Raw genomic sequence first — 15,479 nt, 5'->3', positions numbered from 1 at the left:
AAACATTCCAGTCCCCACGGATTCCTGCAGCCTCTGTGTGTGGTTGGTGTCTCTGAAAACAAAACTCAGAAATGGATGCTTGATGCTGGTCACCCATTTGTGAAAATCTTGGCTGACTTTCCAAGGCACCTCAGGAAATCATGGTGGAGCCTGCAGTCACCAGCTAAGGATCTGGGTCTAAACACAGCCTCATTTTGTGCAGTGCCTTCACACACACACAATTCTAAATGAGAGACTTAAATAATACATTTACTGTGCTATTATTTTGCTGTGTTAAATAACAGCGCAGAAAAGAGAATGAAGAGGTGTAGGCAAAGGGAAAAAAAAGATAATAAACTGCATTTATCTGTCCTCAAGATAATAGTTCTATATTAGATATGTTGGGGCATTAATTACATGGATTTTTAGAATGTTTAGTACATTATAGGCATTGCAATACTTGTCACAAGACAAAAGGCCATTGAAATGATGCAGTACAGCCTTAGGCAGCCATAAAAGAACAAATTGTTCAAGTTTGTGCATCAGTGCGAGATCCAAAGAACCCTGGCTCCAAGAAAAATACCAGTGAAATTTAGAGATGTACCTACTGTGTGTGGATTTACCCAGAAGTGGGCTGAAGCCTGGACTCTGGCCTTGCTGTGCCTGCCTTTCCCTGTCAGCAGCAAGCTGAGAAATCGCTCCTGAAAGTTTGCCTTGCAGGATTTCTTCCCTTGGTCGTTTTGGATTTAGCACCATCTGCCCCCTCGGGACGCGGTGCCTGCCAGGTGCAGGTGACACCCTCACTCTGACCCAGGGGAAGGCACAGAGAGGAGGAGGAGGCTCAGGAAGCTCCTTAAATCTCTAAGCTAATGTCTTCAGCCTCCCACCTTTCAGGTCCCCCACCTCCCAAACTAATAAAAACAAGCATTAAAAAAAGAGATACAGGGAGGGAAAAAAAATCCCAACCAAAAAGCAGTGAGGACTGTGATCACAGAGGCAAGCAAAGTAGGGTACAAATTAGTGTGACACCATCAAGGTGACACTGCAGACAACCTCTGACACCCGGCACAAAGCTGGATGCCTGGTGCCAAAAAGACCTTGAGCCTTGTCTTTGATTCTTATTGATCAAATACACAGATTAAATACAGTATCAGATGACAAGGCTAAAGCCTGGGATTCTGCGTGCAGCGAGGACCCTCAGACACGAAAGAGCAGATAGACAACAGAGATAGAGACACAGACAGAGAGAGATAGAATAATTGTATTGTGAATAAACAGATCTAGGCCGAGGCAGGCAGTTCTAGCAGGCAGATGGGCAGGGCTGTTTGCACCTACTGCACCTCTTATAGGTCATGAAATCCAAGTGTCAATAATATTAGGAATAAGGGACAACGTTTTAAACAGCGTTTGTGCAATCTCCAAACATTCCTGAGCATGTGCATCCTGTGACCAGCTGCTTCAAAATGGTGCACGCGCCTGTGTGTGTGTGTGTGCATGTCCATTAATTCAGAATTACTCCAATTACGAGCTTTTGATGCTCCAAACCCCTCTTTCCAACCCAAAAGAGATGGAGAGCCCTCGGCCTGTCCAATCAGATCATTTTCCCTCCTGCCTGCAGCAGATGTAAGCAATTTAGTTTTTTATTTCTGCATATTCAGTGCGAGCGGGGCTGTTGGTGACTCCTCACCCCGGAGCCTGCAGGATTCTAACCCTATCAAATTAAAGCATTTTGCTCACTTATTCCCCAGCGCTCGGCGGGTGCTTAGCAGGCCTCCCGCTGCATAGCAATGGCGGCCGTTCGTGTCCGCTCATAGCCCGGGCCTAATCACGGATTATTAAGGAAAATATACAGTGCTTTAATTTGATGAGGCTGGTTATAGGTACTGCAGTTAAAGGTCACACTCTTACGTGTATCTCCCTCGGTCGCCGCAATATTTCCCTCCCGCTCGGCAACCCTCAGCTCCAAACAATAGGCCAAGGAGACACGTTTATTTTGGTCACGCTGTGATGAGCTCAAATAGGGACAAAAATGAATTATTTAAAGTTCGCGTAAACAAACAACCCCGGGCCAGGCTCCCCTCGGCAGTTTTGTGCACGTGTGTGTGCGTGTGTGTGCACACTTGCTCCTGCTCTTGCCTTCAAAGAACCGCAGTAAAACCCTTCCTTAGCTGGAAGGTGAAGCCTTTTAGAAGCCAGCTCCAGGCAGGGTGGCCACTGCCTGCTGTTGGGTGACACCCTGCCCGTTCAAGCACCTGGGAACATCCTGGAGGTGCCTGGAAAGGACTTTCCAGCTGCTCTGAGAGCTTCCCCCAGCGAGCAGGAGGTGATGGGGTTATCCAGGGAGAATGAAAACACACACCAGGGCTGATGTGGCAGGCTCTAAGCAGGCAGCAAGGGTAGGGCACCGACTCTGCCATGCCCACCTGTGCCAGGGAGGAATCAGCTCGTGGCCTCCTCTAAATCCTTCCAGCAGAGGCTCTGTGGCTGCAGGGAAGGAGGAGGGAGGGATACAACAATTTTCTTCTCCTGTCAGCCCTAACTCTGCTGCCATTCGTTGGAGCAGCAAGGTGTTCAGGCTCTTGTCAGAGCTGTGTGGTGGGGAGGGAAAGAGCCAGCCAGTGAGAGAAGGGTGGGTTAATTCTAATCTCCTTTCAAGCCTAATGGTTTGAGCATATGTGTCCACGCAGCAGACCAACAGCAGGCTTATTTAGCTCCAAAATTTACATGAGAATTGCTTTATGCAGCTGTATGTAAAAATTCAAACCACACAGTGTCACTGTATCACACAGGTCAATCCAAAGCCCAGTGGCATTATAGCGAGAGACAAAAGCCTCACCACTTCACCAGGGTTCCCTTTAGGACTGAAAGTTGCTCTATTAAAAATGAAAAACAACAAAAACCCAAAATGGGAGCCTATTTTCACTGCCACCCCCCTTGCAGATTCCCAAAAGCTGCCGAAATTACGAGGACCTGGAGCCTGAGCCTGCTTTTGCCCCTCTCAGCAGGCTGCAGGGAGGGCTGCAAAGGGTGTCAGGATTGGGCCAGCTTCATTTTGTGTCTGTGAATAATCCCGTTAGCTGATCCCCAGGCACAGACTTTTTATATACACATTACTGATGGGCAGAGGCAGAGGAGTTCACGGAGGTGCAGTTTCAGTATTTATCCTAAACAGAGGCAGACAGGCTCAGGCTGCTTGGGATGCTACAGGCATCCTGCTCCGTCTGCTAAATTGCTTGTGATTGCCTGCTTGTTGGTTTGTTTTTCTCCCCCCAGCCTGAAGGGTCTGTGATATCTTCAGAAAAGCCACAGCTATGTGTGCTGTGCTGTGTGTGGAAATACAAATTTCTTCAGAGATATGGGGGATCCTGCACAGCAGAAGAGATCAGGATCTCTCAGAATCACCTCAGTTGTATTGTGCTGTGCTGATAGTGTCCCATCTTCTTCCGTATGAAAAGCCCTTCTGTTTCAGTACCCCTAATTCTACCTGTTCCTCAAGCAGTCTGATCATCTTTGACTTCCAAATTTGGCTGGTATTTCATGGTCTCATATTGCATTAGAAACCTCTGCAGTGGCAGCCCCTTTAGAAAATGCAGAAGTATATCAAGGGCCAAAAAAGTTACCTGTACATTTCTTAAACTTCTAAAAAAACTTTTTCTGTGGAGGCTTGGGACAGTTCTTATTTTAGTCTGAACCAATTATTCAGCCTTAATACCTGGACCCTGGTATGCTTCTGTCTTTGATCAGAAAGAACTTGCCTGAAGGCCAGCTCAAGAGAGGTTCAAAGTCAAATGCTTTGATTTAAACCACTCTGCTCCCATCCATGAAAGAAGATGAGAAGGAGCTCTCTGGTATAAGACATATCCATGTGCAATGCAGAGTGCCACACGCAGCATTACAATGCAAGTACAAAAAGAGATGTTTCGGGGAGCAGAGGGCTTCCAACACAAATCACCCAAACAGCCTGCTGGTTCTGGCAGTGCTGGAACTCCCCAGGGACTGCAGCAAAATTCCCTGGCCCTTGAGATGCTCCACATATTCCACAGGAATGCAAGAAATAGAGATCTCAGCATGACCAAGGACCAAGATTCAGTTGTTTGTGGTCTGAGAGCCCTTGGAACATTTGTAAAGGTCTTTGGACAAGGATGGGATGCTGATGGACCATTCCAGTACTCTGAACTGTTCTTTCCAGTATTTTGCTACATAATTCCAAATAACCATTAACTTGTGATTAGAAGGATCTTTCCAGAATTGGAGCCAGACCCCTGCCCCATTATTTCAGAAAATAGGAGCATGATTCCTACTGCATGCCGTGGAAAGGGGACAGGACTCAGGCCCTGAAATCACCTTAGATCTGCACAAAGAAAGGAAGCTCAGCCTTCTGATGGCAACAAGAGATTGCTCTCCTTTCCTACTCTCCTCAAGCACCTTGATGAGTATTTCAGTCTTTGAACCCCCAGACTTTCAAAAAGAAAAAAATTCTCCTTGGGCTTCACACAGGAAATGAAATGCAGGAAACACAGTATCAAAATACAGCCCTGGACTGACAGTGTCACCATTTTATTGCTGGGGCTGTAATCACTCTTCCAGGGTGATCATTTCCCCATGTCCAGGAGCAGGACTGGCTGCACTGCCTGGAAATGCAGGAAGGTGATTTTCCCCCATGCCATTCAGAACTTCACTTTGTTGACAAGAACTAAGGGAACAAAAAGGAGAAGAGCTTTTTCAGATATCTTTTTCTACTTCTGCTGAATGAAAGTAACTTTTCTTTAACTCTCAGTGCTGTGGCAAATACATTTAGTCACTGTATCCTGCTGGGTCTTTTCACTGGGGAAGGTTTTGATGGCAGAGCCCTTCTTTTCTCCACTGACTGGTACCTTACACATTTTTCTGTCTTCTTCTTTTCATTAATTTGCCCCTATCCATCCTTTCTGGTGTGCTGGTAATTTAAAAAGAAGAAGCCCAGAATTCACTGGAGCATAATACAACAGTACTAAAGCAAACCAGATTTGATTTTTGCCTTGGAATGGGACCTGGGGACTCTTTGGAGCGAGCTCCCCAGAGTCCATCCCCACAACTGCACCAGGGATTTCAGCAAGGCTGCTCTGGTGTGTGGGCTCTGCTGGCCAAGGTCTCATTTCAGAATGTACCTTCATGGGGGAATAGAAAAAAGCCATGGTGACAAGTTCCAGGGCTAAGACAACACCACACCTTGTGGTGCCACACGCCAGCAGAAGTGGCACCAGCAAATGAGACAAGTGAAGTGTTTCTGATACTGAAAAAAGCAACTCAGGCCATGAAAAAACAGAGTTTGAGGGCATGGCTTTAAAACTCTTCTTCTCCCCCGCTCAATTATCAACATAAGGAATCATGATTTAGAGATGATGCTTTCCTCATTCTCCCTATCAAAACAGACTCCTTTCCAGGTTCTGAAAAAGGCTGTTGTAAATGTATAATCCCACACAGCAAAAGCAAATCAAAATCAACATGCAAAAAAGCACACTGGGGCTGAGGAGATGCAGTACAAGAGATCAAACCATCAGAGAAGTAAAACACAGGGGAGGATGAACAAGGGTAGGAAAGAGACGGCGTGAGAGAAAGAGAATAATTAACAAACAGCATATTCTATAAGGAGCAGGTGACTCCAGCTCATAAAAGAAAACACTGGGATCTCTTCTCTGCCTGCACAGTAATTCTACAGGTTTTGAGATGAGAATGATGAGAAACTAATTTCCAAGGTGCACCTCAGATGTTTGGTGCACAACACCACAGAAGACCAGAGCCTGCTGCCATCAAACAAATGCCTCTTCCCAGAGGTGAAATTAAACTTTAATGCAACCTACCCTGTTAAACTATCCTGCCAGGCCATCAAGGTGCTCATCTGCTGCTTGTCAAGTGCAGGTTCTGGGAATGCAGCTCAGTGTGCTGCTTCACCTGTGCCATGGCTTGCTGAACTGCACACACCCCTTCCACACCTCCTAGAAATGCTCCAGGTAAAATACAGAGGGAAATTTGACACAGCTTGAAATCTATCCAGGGGAAGGGTGCTGTTAGATACCAGGCTGGAAAGAAGGAGGGTTCTTTCTGGGCTCAGAAGTTCCTGCCATGTTCTCTCACCAGGGAGGATCTCTAACTTTTTGGTGTGCTGTTAGCCTCCACTTCTGGAAATGAGCAAATACTATTTCAGTGTTCTTCCTGAATGCTGAGAGGGCACCTTTTGTAGCCTCTGCTTTTGTTAAAAAATGGGGGTTTGACTCCCATAGCATGACCTTCCTCCAGAGAGAGACAAATCTGCATGACCATGACAAGAGAGTTCTTAAACCTCTCCAAGCAGCTACAAGCCAGAAAGGAGAGAGAAACAAGAGTCAGAGAACCATGAGAACACATCAAGGTTCCTAAATGTCATGTGAGCCTGTGGAAGCCTGGTCACTCGTGTTTCTTGCTGCTAAGCCTGATGCAATGTGTGTGTGTGATGTTTCCTTCTACACTGACAGGCCTGGAGCAGCCACATTTGTGATTGTGCCACAAAACTTTGGGATTCAAGCAGGAATTTGTTGTTTCTAAGGATGCTGTGGAAAGAGAGGGGAGAGAAATGGGAACTTCATAGAAAAGTGTTGGATTTTGGAAAGGCAATGAACTGATCAGAACATGATTAAAGCGAATGGAAAGAGAACAAGGGAAGGAGGAATGAAAATTGCTGAGGAGGAAAGAATGGGTTGAGAGTGCAGAAAGTTTCACAAGCCTAAATGAACACCTTCCTTTTATTACCTCTGAAGAGTGGCAACATGATCCCTAGCTGAGGATGAACACATGAAATTGCACATCCAGTAGCCACTGTCAGTCGTTAATAGAGCCGCGAAGTGCTGCACTATAACATGGAGAGGGAACAGCAGCACCCACACCCTTTGTGCCCACTTCTTGCACCTTGTAGTATCATTTTCTTCTTCTTAGAGTAGATAAAGGGGGTTTAGGGAAGACCTGTCAGTCAGACCTTAATAGCTTACTAGATTTTAGAACAAATTTGAGGAAAGGATCAGAAGGAGTAAAGGGTAGACATTTACTATATGGGTTTCCTGGGGCTAGCAATCGTGATAAAAAATATTTATTTTTTAATTAAAATTCTAAAAAGGTATCCACTCTTCATTAAAGTGTTCCAGCAGGCGCCACTTGGGAACTACACAGCTCACTGGAGGAAAATAGAGACTCAGTCAGAGCTCTGAGGTCTGGGTTGGTGACTGGGCGAGGGAGGATGTGCTGTGCTGCAGGGGGGAATGGGGGGCTGCAGGGAAAATATTAGGGGAGTTCTTCAAAGATCAGTCTTTGGACTGATCTCATTTAACGGTTCATTAATAAACTTGGCACAAAAAGTAAGAGTGTTCAAATGAAATTTGCAGATTGTACAAAGTTGGGAGGCACCATCAACACAAACGAAAATCGCAATATCGTGCAGGAAGAATTGGATGACCTTGGGGACAGAAGTAATAGAAATGGGATGAAATTGAACAGTACAAAATGCAAGGTCATGCACTAAAGGACTAATAATGAGAATTTCTGCTAGAAGCTGTTGGGAATGACAAAAGAAGAGAAAGACCTGGGTTTCCTAGTTGATTACAGGATAAATATGTGCCATAATATAATGCAACTGAAAAGAAAGATGCAATCCTGGGATTCATCACCTGTAATAGTGCTAATAATGAGAGGAAAATATTAATGCTACTACACAAAGCGCTGGTGAGACATTATCTGAAATACACCATCAATTCTAGTTACCCATGCCCAAGAAGGATGCATGCAAATTGGAGCAGAGGGTGCAAAGAGGACTATTACAATGATCGAGGAACTGGAGAGTTTCTGAGAGCAAACTAAAAGCCTCTCCCTGCTCAGCCCACCTAAATGGTGCCTTAAAGGGACACAGATCCAATTCAGGAATGGTGGTGTCCAAACCAGCTGGGTAAAGATATATGTGTGTAAAGGTGACCCAGGAAGAAGTGGATATAAATTGGTTTTAAATTCAGCTAATTTGGGAATTGCAAGATGTTTGTAACCATTGGAGTTAAAATCTCTGAAATGACTTTCCAGTGGGTGTAGTAGAAGGACAAAATCCCTGCCCAGAGTATTGAGATAGAATATAATCTGATCAGATTATGAATTCTACAACCCAACATCATGTGGTGGCCATGGGGCAGCAGAATGGATTTGATATTCCAGACACACATTCATAAGTTTACAAGCCATCTTTTGTATTTTTCCTTTCATGCCCAGGAGGATGGGAAGGGGCATCTCCCTGCCCTTCAAGTGGATAACTCCAGTAAATGAGAGACATGACCACACAAGAATCTTTTGGAGATAGCAGTTAGTCAAGTAAGTATCTTTAAAAGATAATGAAAAATTTAGTTTTTGTGTGTGTCATATCCTGAATTTATTTGGGAGAAATACACTAATTTTTTTATTATTTGAGAAGAACTGTGGATAAAAAATTTATTTTTCCTCATTCTAGGAGTCGACTTACCAGCATAACACACATTCTTTGTTTTTCTCTGGAAATAATTCTTGATATCAATAATTTATGCAAAGTCCTAGTTTTGGTTGTCTGTGACATATATCAACTATTGGTGCTCACACAGTGCACTGTAAACAAACAATTCTGGTTTTTACAGGCTCATTTTCATGTGAAAGGAAATATTAATAAAGTGGGAAAACAATCTGGCATTATCTGGGACTCAAATCTCCATTATATATATATATTTATATTTTTATATATTTGCCACGGTTTACAGGAAAGACTGAAGGGTGCCTGGAGAATGAATATTGACTGTAATATAAATGAATATCGAATATAATAACTTTAACTGTTGTATCCAACTACAGCATATGATCCCTCAACTTCACAAAGGCACAAGTTCCAAAACCTTCCCCCACTGAACATTGCAATAAAGCCCCTGAAATTGGAATAAGCAGGATACTAATGACATTTTCAATGTTGTGGCAGGGCATCTTCATTGCTCCCTAATCCTACATGGAATTTTTCAGAAAATTAGTTTCTTCACTGAAAAACCCAGCTTCAAACTGACCACTGTTATCTGTAAATTCTAATAAATAAGGCAAAAAAAATGCAAAAATATTCAGAAAAGTCTACATACACACACACTTTCAACATTTTTTTAACCATATACATTGCTATCTCTCTCCAGACAATATTTTCAGTCCAAATATTGTTGGAACACATTAAAAAATAACATGAAAACAACCCAGAGATTTTTTATATAGGTCAAGCAAAATATTTTTGATAACCCAATGCACTTTGGGAGGGAGGATTTTTTTTCTTGTGCAAGATATCTTTTTTTTTTTTAACTCCCAAATGTCAGAAACGCCAGCTAAGCCTATTTTATAATTTTTTTCTTTAATCTTAGTTACTGGATGAGAAAAATCAGTTATTCAGCTGCTCTAATAGCAACAGTTGGAGGGACAGAAGGGGAGATTTTACACTGCTGGAGTGTAGACACCTAAACTGGCCAATGCTGCTTGTGCTTAACAAGTAATAATGATGAAATGAATTTGTCTAACTAATGCCTGGAGGATGCCTGTGATGGGAATGATATCAGAGCTTCACAACAAAACTTCTGGGGAGGCAGGCTCCACACAAAATATAGAGGCATGTATAAATAGGAATAGAAGTATATAAATACAAATAGGAATATAAGTATATAAATAGGTAATAGGTATGTGTACAAAATGTATGTGATGGGAATGTATGAGCACATCCCTACTTTGAAATTGTGCTATTCATTATGAATGCTCTTGCTGGTCTGAAACCTCACCTAAATATTGCATTAAAAAGTGATTTTTAATTACAAACCTGGCAGGCAGCTACAGCTATTTCTTATTTTTTTTACATTATAATATTATCTCTCTGCAAATTTATGGTTCATTTCTGAGGCAACTGGGATGGCCACTGGTGTGTAAATAAGGGAATGTGGGAATGTGCTGGAGAGAGCTGCTCTCTCCTGCTGCATGGAATAACCTCATGCAGTGGAATTCAATTTTCCCATTTTCAGGGATGGGAAGTGTCACTGCTCTGCCTTGCCAAGCACTACAGCTCCTGCTATGGAAGCACAATGAAACCAAACAATTAGTTAGAATTACTGCTCTTAAAGAAAACTGATTTGCTTGTCTTTCTTCTGAGAGAAACTCAGTTACCGTACACCATCAACCTTGGCTTGACTGGCAGTGATTTCCCTGGTCTGGTCTGCTGGGAACCTTAAATGAACACGAGCAATTATAAACCCAAAGTCTTCAGCAATTTGTAGGCATTATCTCAGGATAATTGCCCTGAAACGTTCACATTGCAAAGCAAAGGTAGGTAATTTAGAAATCCATCTTTCTCTGTCGGCGCTATGAGTTGGGCGGAACGCTCTTCCCTCCTGCAGGCCTTGCAGAGGGGAAATAAAGCCTGGAATTGGTCCTTTGAAAAGCCCTGTTGCTCTCTTTTAGAAAGCAAAGAGGCCAAATCTCAGTTCAACCTTTTCTGGCTTTTCTGTTTTTTATAAAATTGAAACCCAAGCCTTATTTTCTGGCACAAACAGAGGAAAACTGGAATATGAAAAGCCAAGGGAACAAACCTGCCCTGAGGAGTTCTGCAGAGCAGCATGCAGTGCAAGCAAGCCTTCCTGCTCCCTGGGTAAGATAAGTACCCTCAGAAGGAACCACAGGGCTCCTCATGGCTGCCCATGCACCAACACAGCTTGGTATTTTCTATGAGTTTTACTTACAAGCTCCTAAAATGCTCCTAAGCGCTCAGCTCCCTCTCTACGACTGGTAAAAACCTCCTGAGAAGTGCTGAACGCTCCTCTCTTCTCATGACTCACACAACTGCCTCATCTGTAGGTGGTTTCCTCAGTTCCTTGCCCCCATCCAACTGCAATGCATTCATTGCCTGTCTGATTTATAGCAGCTCTTCCCTCCACTGCAAGGAAGGAAAGCTGCCCCAGGCTCACGAGCAAAGCACGGTGATCCCTGAGCTCCTGCAAAGAACTAACAGGAAGGAGGGTGCTCGGAGTGGGGAGGAACAGAAAGGCTCACAGCTCTCCAAATTTTCTTGGAGGCTTTCAGAAAAAGAAGCCATCGCTGTATTTTTTTTTTTTTTCCTTGCTTTGAAATAATCAAACCACACAAAAGAGCCTTCAGTGAAACTGGACTCTTGCAAAGCCACAAAGCTCGTCTCAGTGAGGAATGGTGAGGACTGACTTCTGAGGAAGCCAGAAGAGGCCCCCAGAGCAGAAACACCTGCAGTCAGTATTACCTGTGCTTTTGTATATCAAAACTAAAGCAGTCCAGCTCAGCATCTTCCAGAGAATTGTTACAAAAAAAGGAATCATCAAAAATCAAAGCTGTACAAGCCCAAACCAGGTATCAGAAAGGGCAAATAAAGAGAGCATTTATTAAAGAAGAAATCATTGAAGTAACAGGTATGTTGGAAACATCCAATGAATGCTTTGAGTGTTCTCCCAGTACCCTTCACTTTGGAGCCCTTACTTTCCTATGGAGAGTAGGAGAAAATTCAAGGAGCAAACACTATTATCAAGGAAAAACCTCTGCAATATTCTCACTTCCTGTAAATTTAATTGATTCTTGACTGTTCTGACCTTGGAAGAAAACCTGAATTTCAAAGACTGATCCAGTTCTTTGCACCACTTATGGCTCATCTGTGAGCACCATGAGAAAAATAGAACTTACAAAACCTCCATCCTTCTGCATCCATATCCCTTTTCTCTCCCTCACTCCATTGTTTTTCACTCTCAGCTTGCACTATAAAATTGCAAACTCTCAGTGTTGCCATGCTCCATCAAACCATTTGGGTGTCCATAACACACTCAATCCTGCTGCCCATCACATTTATCACTTGAGTTTCCTTCTGAAACTGGCCTTGCTCTCAGGCAGGGCTCTGCTCTCCACAGTGCTGGGACACTGCAAAGCATGATCAGATATCACCAGTTGTGCCCAACCCATGGCCAGATCAGCCCAAAGGGTGGCACAGAGATCCTCCCTCACTCCAGCACTGCCCACTGTGCTTGTTTTGGAGCTGTCCAAGTGTGCTTGTTTTTATAGGCCCTGGGGAGTTTGCTCTTTCCTCTCTCCCTTATTTATTTATTTGTTTTGAAAATAATTGAGATGCAGAATGAACAGGAGAGAGGAGGAATGGGAAAAGGGGAGTTATCAGCAAGAGGGCTGGCTGAGTGAGGTTGGTGACCTGATTTCAAGCATACTGGGGGTATTCTGTGACCCCTGTAATTTTACTGCCTCCTGAGTTATCGCTTGTGATTTTCACTGGAGTGAAATGACACATCAGGGAACACTAAGGATTCCAGCAGACCACAGACAGGCAGAATACAAAGTACCTACCAAAACAGCTGCTGTACCTCTGGCAAAGATATATTTTTAATCCTTTGGAATGGAGATTCCAACTGCCTGTCCAGGTCCCCCTAAGCTTTGTTAATTGAAAACATTAGAGAAGGCACCTTTTATTTATTTTTTTTTTTACAATCATGGGCCAAGCTCACAATGCAGAAGCTCCAGAGAGATAAATTCAGATTCAAATGGCCTCTCTTTGGACTTGTGGGACAGAGCTTGTTCCCCATGAAGGCCCCATTTTCCTTAATGACCAAACAGAAACTCCTTTCTCACCCCAGCAATGCTGTGCTCAGTGGAGTCCCACCAAATAGCAGGGACTTGAAATCTCAGGTAGCTTAGCAACAACACAGTGCCCTATCAGAGACTGGACTGTATTAAAAAAGAACTGTTCCAAGTAAAAAATTCATCAAGAAACAGGTGATGTAAGAAGAGATCTTTCCTGCAAAAATAATGGAAGCAGGATAGGACTCTCTTTTGGAAACCCCAGTTTTCTGCAGTGTCTGCAAGTTCATCATGACTATCCTCAGAAAGCAAAAGCAAACATGAAACTTGTAATATTTGCTACATTCTGCTTTCAAGTTTAAAAAATGGTACCTTTTTAAAAACCAGTGAAGTCCTGTTTCATTTCTAGTTGGAAAGGGGAAAATAGCCTTTATTTCAGATGGGTTGAAAAGAGCAAAGACAAGGTGACAGAACAGAAAGGATTATATACACTTCCCTTTACATGCAGAAAAATGCATTGGAAAAATTTTAACCAAGACACTTATGGTAAGATTTCTTGCTTGAATTGAAAATCCATTTTCTATTTAAAAAGTTTAGACAAGGAAGTTTTGACTGAGAGCAGTGCTCACACACCTTTTAAAAACTGCTACAAGCTGAACATATAATTCCAAATCCCCCTGGAAAAGTCCTATAAAATTATTATCAAATACATAGAATTGTGTAGTAATGACAGGAAACCATCTGTGAAATTGAGAATTAGTTCCCTGATAGCAAATGCAGACGGCAAGGCAAAAAGTGCTGCAGAAGTTTGTCCCCTCCAAAATGTGAATATTTTTAATCATTCAGTGAAAGATTTCTTTCTTTCTAACGGATTAATGTGTGAAGAGCCTCTGCTCCAAACGTGTGTGCTGAATACCTTTTAATTTTTAAAGAAGAAATCAAACCCAGATCGTAGCAGTGATGACTTCTTTCTTATTCAAGTGCTTGGAGCAGGGTGTGATTGGAATGCTGACACTGCTGACGTGCTATTGCACTGGAATTTGTTACATGGGCACCTGTTTTACCCAATCCCCCAATTTTCCAACTGGTGCATTTTGTTCCAGGCAGGGTTGCACTTGTACTGCGGGTGGCATGGGCTGGGTTTAACCAATCTACAGCTCACCTGGCTCAGTTAAACAGCTCTGATGGCCTGCTGCTGCCACAGGGAGAGAAGTGGAGGCAGAACAGATTTCTGCCTGTCCCAAAGAAGGAGAGGATCAGATGCTGGGAACCTCCAGGCGAGCAGCTTTGTTGCCATAGCTGGTCCTTCAGATGGCAACTGAAAACAAGGTTTCTAATACAAATTTGTGTGAACTTTCCCTCCCTCCTGTTCCCCCCATTGGCCTTGCAGAGCCTTTTGGCCATTTCAGCTTAGAGCCTTAGGGCTTAATTATTAGTATGACAAGCTGAGCTTTCAGAGAGGTGAAGGGGGAGAGCAGAGGTGAAGTGGCTGGAGACATCCTGCCTCAATAGGGCACAGGCTGCAGCCAGCCTTCCCTACCTTTCCCAGCATCACTGCCTGAGCTCTCGCTCACAGCAGTCCTGTCCCTGTCCCCTCAGCCTCCCTGCTCTCTCTGGAGGGTGCAAAGCTGCTGTTGGGGTCCTGCTGTGATCTGAATTTGGGAGCACAGGCACAGATTTTCTGTGCACACATCCCTGTGTATGCATGCTCAGGGCACAGACCCCTCTGAGTCCTTCTGACTTCTTACTGCACCTTTCCATTTTGATCCTTTTAAAGCCCAAGACACATGCTGTAGGATTTTTGCATGAGATGAGAAACAAAATAATCAACATCATTAGCAGGCAGCTCTAATCTGTGTCCCCTGCCCCCATGGCACTTACATGCTCCTCACCCTTGTAATATTCCTGTATGGATCAGACAAAACCTCACTATTTCATTGCCTTAAACAGGAAAATGTTTTCAACTCCCCTATGTGCTCCTGCCTAGTTCATGGCTTGATTTAATTTTACAAGGCAAGAGCTGGAACAATTATCTGATTCTTCATGTACAGCAGGCTTTCAGTGGTCATTTCTGAAGTTTTACTGGTTCGTAACCTCTGTAATCAGAAGACCCAGTTAAAAAAAAAGAAACTAAGTGAACAGGCAGGAATCTGTTCATATTATCCCTTCCTAGCTGTCCAGGCTTTCATCCTCTTTTCTCCCACACATGCCCTTATTGCTCTGCTACTCACCCACCAATGAGGGTCTGTCAATGGCAGTGAGAGGTCAACATCAAAGCACTTTTACAGCTAGCAGCTTGCAGCTAATGCTGGCATTATGGAGAGAAATAGAGAGAGAGAGAGAAGCATAGGGATTGAATGAATGGCCCTCTCATATGGAAAGAGACCGAAGAATAGAACAAAACCTCCTATTCTCCCCCTCTTTATAATACTCCTGGGCTGAGTGTGCCTATGTGGTACACAGCTGAGTTTGAACTGCATTAGCACTCTTTCAGTTTACAAACAAGAGGCCTAATTTAGAAGAAAAATCTCTTATCTGATTATTTCTTTGTGTTCACCCATGTGGTAAAAAATGTCTGTACAGAGAAGGGAGGGGGCTGCAGAGGTGACTTACTAACTTCTTTGGATGTATCATAACTGTGAAAGGCAATTGGGGGGATCATTATTCATCCATAATTTTCAGACTTGAGGAAAAGAAGTAGTAAAACAGTCCCTCAAAAGATATTTCAATGTGGATTACTCTTTTTCTGAAGAAGGTATTTGAAAGACTGTGGGTCTGCCCCACACCAACCACAACCTCATATGACTGATGCCACTCTTATCCCCTGCCCACACAGAAACCCAGGAATTATTTTTGTCCCTTGCAATTGGCAC

Source organism: Catharus ustulatus, chromosome 12 (assembly GCF_009819885.2).
Source record: "Catharus ustulatus isolate bCatUst1 chromosome 12, bCatUst1.pri.v2, whole genome shotgun sequence".
Taxonomy (NCBI): Eukaryota; Metazoa; Chordata; class Aves; order Passeriformes; family Turdidae; genus Catharus; species Catharus ustulatus.
Note: the sequence above shows the minus strand (reverse complement) of the source record.